Genomic DNA, 5,291 nt, shown 5'->3' on the forward strand with positions numbered 1-5,291 from the left:
CACCGCTTCCCTCTCAATCTCGACACTGACGACGCACAATTGATGATTTGTATATATATACATAGGGTAGAATCGGCGGATTGGTGTAGAATCTTCGATTGATTCATGATTTCAATTTGAAAAATTTGTACTCTTTATATTGGTTTGAATAATGTTTCGGGATTCATCTCTGTTTTGTTCTTCTAGTGTGAAATACTGTTTCAGGTTTTCATGGAAAATGCAGGTTTTGGGTGTTGCAGGGGGAGAGATCGAGTTAAATCGTGAAGGGGGAGGGAAAGGGATGGAGATTGTGACGGGGTTAAACCTCTAAAGTGGTGAAGTATTAAAAATTCTACATTTATTACAAGTTTGCTGATGTGGGTTGTTATTAGCCCTTTGGATATGCTATCAATGGCTGAGAGTAAAAGCTAAGGATAACCAAGGCCACCTACCAGCCAAGGAGAGGATCCTAATCCGCCGCCCCAAAAACCATGGGTTTATGGAAGCCTATTTCTCACACCCAAAATCATCTCTCTCTCTCTCTCTCTCTTCAATTTCAATCGTCGGACTTCAACCCACCGCCGCCGTTGTCGTCTTCAACCCACCGCCGTTGTCGTCGTCGTCACCGCCTTCAACCCGAATGTTCAATTTCTGCTGGTCATCTCCTTCCTCGTGTCGTTGTCGAATTCTTTCCCGGCAAGGTTTCAGAGCTTGATTTGATAATCGGGTATATATAGCACCTCGAAGAGACCTACTGGAATCCCAAGAGAAGGGACATCGACGAGGTAGAGATCTAGATCGTTATTTTGACACAGGTTAATTTCCTCTTTTTTTGTTTATCCAGTTGGTTTGAATGGGAGAAAGAACTCAAAGGAAATTGAAGGATGGAGTGTGAAGCAATTTGATAGAGTACTGGACCAATTGCAAAATCCATGGCAAACTGTGAATTAGCCCACGTTGAGTTTTCCCTGGATGGCAGTTGTTTCAGAGAACTGTAGTCGGGTAAATTTATCAATATGTGGTTGGGATTTTTAGTTTTTGGTACAATTTGGATTGTGAATTCACCCTGGAGGTTAAGCTTTTTGAATTGGAATTAGAGCTTTGCTGGTTTGCAGGTTCATCATTGCTGGTATTAATTTCAATCATAAATTAATCATGCTGTCACCAAACATGGGTCAAGGGATTCCATAGGGTGCAGGCTTATTTAAGAAATTAAGCCTGGGTAACAAAGTCGCTGTTACCAAACGTCCCATTGTAGTACAAGAGCGCACGGAAGGAAGGGTGGGCTGAGGTTTGCTGCAGCCCACCTTAATATTTTGAGGATAAAAAAAGGGTGCTGAAATTTACACACCCGTAATTACAAACCACCCACCTTTTTTATATTTTAATGATACTTTATCTCAGCTCTCTTCTCCTTTCCAGAATTGCCCTCACATTCATTATTTTATTTTCTTTTGTTTTCTTTTCTATATTCTCCGAAAAACTCAAAAGTCTCAAACATACTTCTCTTTCTTGTCTCTCTCTTCTCTGAATCCAAACAGAGGATCATCAATACTCCAGCCAATCTTCTGGTTTTTTTCAATACCAAAGCTTAGATTGGTAATATCTTAAACCCTTCCAGTAAATCTCAAGCACTAATATCTCCGCCAGAGCTGCTTTCCTGACCATAACGACTCGTCTTCAAGGAACTCTTTTTGGTGAGAGTCTACAAGAAACTCCCACACAAAAAAGGCCAGAAGAGGATCAGAACTGGAACTACTTATGAGGTACATATTCAACTTATTCAAGATGAGCAGCCATAGCCATGTTCATCTGTGATAGACCACATCATTGGATCTCCAGGTTCCATAAGCAAAGTCAACATTTGCATAGCGAACTCGATGCAATTAGTTTCATAATCAAGTGGCAACACAGAAATTTAACAACGAGGGTGTTTAACAACCTTATAGCAGCTATAATATTTGTTGATTTTGCCCCTGAACTTCATTGCCAATAATCCCAAATCTCCTGAACACCAAAACCTCTCAATAGAATTTGACATGCCTACCTATAAATCCCAGATGAGATTACCAGTCTCCGCCGGTGAATAGATCATGATATCCACATCCATTGCTTTCTTCCCCAACCATGAATCTATCTGATGAGAATAATAATTTGTAAATGAAAAGCCTCGTGGAAGTTTTACAAATGAAAAGCTGCTAAATATAGACATTGATCGATTGAGGTTTCTGAGAAACAGCTAGAATGAGAAAATGAAGGGAACACGAAGATCTGCCGGAAGAGTTGAAGATGATGGTCGTGGTTCCATAAAAGAAATAAAAAGTAAAGGATCGTGTGTAATCTGAGCTTTGGAGGAGAAAGAGAAAAAGAAAAAGAAAGAAAATTATCTGGATAAAAAAAAAAATTATAAACGGGAGGGCAATTCAGGAATGAAGAATAAGGTTTAGATAAAGTATCATTAAAATATAAAAAGGGTGTGTGATTTGCGATCATTGGTGTGCAAATTTCAGCACCCTAAAAAAATTAGTAAAGTTTTAGTACCCTGCATGGCAGAGGAAATATTGGGTGAAATACTGGCTTTCTTCTTTTAATCATCGATCCCTAACTGGTGTTTAGAATACATATTTAGTCATTATGAGGATTTGTATGTATAAGTTGATTATGCATGTTACATTAGTAGTGGTCTATTTGAAATTTGATCTTTTTTTTACCATGAAGTATGAATTGTATACATGTTTGATTGTTTTAGTACTTGCTATGCTCTAAACTTGGCTCAAACTTTCTCTTGTTATGACATAGAGGGATTGCTCTCATGTAAGTTTTATGGAGACCACAAACAAAATTTTAGGCTTCGCCCAATAGATAGAACCCTATTTAACTTAACCTATCCCATTTTCAAATTCTAGACCCGTCCCTGCAAGGGCCAGAACAAAAACTTAAGGCTTATATAGGATAAGCACGTATTGTGGATAAATCTCTCTCGTGTTGTGAGGGCATATAAAGCTTAGTTTATGTTCTTATAATTACACATTTACGTATAGCTTGGTCCATTTGTAAATTAGCCTAAGAATCGTTATAGGGATCGAGCAGGTGTGGCGTGCTCGAGTTCGAGTGATTTCATGTTTATCCTTGATGAATCTAACTAGAACAATAGTTGTTAATCAGTTCACAGCAACCTACGCGCACTTCTGAGAATAAGCTAATTAACACACTAATCCATGCATTAAGAAAAAGTTAGTCTAATTCAGCATGTGTAATAAAACGTAGGTAAGCATCAAATAATAGGATAAGACCATATATACTTTAGTTCATAGCAGGAAAAAGGTATTTCGCATTCGTCATGATAATGTTCCCACAAGTATAGTAATTTTCCATCAACTACATGTATGCTTTCTGCGATACGAGTTCGACAAGGGAATCCAAAAAGCTGAAGCCATTCACGTACCAACTAGCTAGCCTCAAGAACACATGCACTGTTGAAAAAGCACCGTCACAAAAACTAAAACTAGAAATTATACACCAATTTTAACTAATGGACGTGCCTTTAAGCTGAGAAGCGAGCAACAGAGCTAGCTAGCTAGCTTCTACGAGTCTTTCTGGATAAAATCTACCAATATTTTTGGGTTTCAGCCGAAAGAAAACGAAAGAACATAAAAAGTCGATCAGGAGGAGCCAACTTTCTGGAACTGCGTTATGAGAAGATGAATATATATTGAACTTAGAACATTATTCGAGGAATCATTGAACAATTGATTTTCTTTTTTCTCAGAATCAAATTCTATGAACTGTACATAGTTTTAGTCTTCAACATAGTCATTTTTTAAACACAAAAAGAAAAACGAACCTTTAAATCGTTATATACATAATAAACATATAAACCGGCGTACAAACTTTTTGATGAAAAACCGAACCAAAAAGATGGATGTAGTTGAAAGTCGATGTTCCAATATTACAAAAGGATCTTGCTTAATTAGTCCCTTTGATCTGAAAAAAAAAAAATGCTTTTCTTTTAAAGGAGAAACGAGCTTTCTGGCCATAAACAAAAATATAAAGGGTCATTAGTGAGCTTCAAGAAGTTGACATCTATTATCTATATGTACACACACACACACAACACTACAGAAAAGTTGTTCTATGCTGCCAACTCCTTGGCCAAGAAAACGAATGAGGTGGACGATTAGTACACCAATGGTGAAGGACCAAATCAAAGGCAATCTACAAGTACTGCAATATTAAGCATCTTCTTTGTTCTTCTTCAATTGTAGCCCTGAATAATGAATTGGAATCTCTCATTATCTCAAAAGTATATGAACTTGCGGTAGTGGAGAAGGAAAGTGCATGCTTTTCATAAAAGTGAGGGATGCCTGCAGAGGTGAAAGGCAATTGCTCGATTAGTAATATACAGAATAGAAACGAAAAGAACAGAAAGCTAAGAAATTGATTGGGTCCAAATGCGATGTGTAAGTGAGCTCACATGAAACCCAAACTAACCAGAGTGCAATATAAAGGTGAGATTATGCTTCTGTCATCATACTCATATATACAATTCTTATCTGTGGGTGAAGAATCAATTTAGATCCCAACACAGAGAAGACAGCTTTCTCTTTTCGATCTTTTTGGTTCTGATTACAAAGCAGAAAAGTTCAACGGGGTAATAATGTATTGAAGGAGAGAAAATTTTATATGATGTACGTACTCTGATGATCACTCTCACTATTTCACTGTGTTTTAGAAGACATGCAGTTCGATCAAGTAAACTTTTGCCGTGTTTTTGAGGTCGACACTGATCGGAGCCGGCAGCCGTACAGTCGTAAATGAAACTAATACATATTTTTTTTCTTTGGGTGATATGAAGAAATTTACACCGTTTTTATTTATTTATTTATTTGGTTACATTAACAATTTCAAAGCAATTCATCGAACTCATTATTTATATTATTTTATTTAACAACATACGGATGAATCTTATCACCACATAGAATATGTAAGTACATAAATGAATTACATATATCAGAGACTTAAAGTGAAGACGGGTGTCTTTTGTGTTTCTTTATGGTTAGCTTGATTTTATTTTTAAAATTTTTTTTTTTACTGTTTTGTGAATAAATTTTACTAAGAAGCTTATCAAATGAATAATGAGGTCAACAGTCCACCGACTCGTTAAACAAATTGGATAACCGACAATAACAACATTGGTTCTAGACAATATGATTTCTAAAAGAATGTGTAATATTAAAAAAGAGAAATTTGTCCAAGTAGTGTTTCAACTTTTGGTCCTTATAAATTTTGGTATCCTAAGTTTTGAAAACATC

This window comes from Fragaria vesca, linkage group LG3 (genome assembly GCF_000184155.1).
Source record: "Fragaria vesca subsp. vesca linkage group LG3, FraVesHawaii_1.0, whole genome shotgun sequence".
In the NCBI taxonomy this organism is placed as follows: domain Eukaryota; kingdom Viridiplantae; phylum Streptophyta; class Magnoliopsida; order Rosales; family Rosaceae; genus Fragaria; species Fragaria vesca.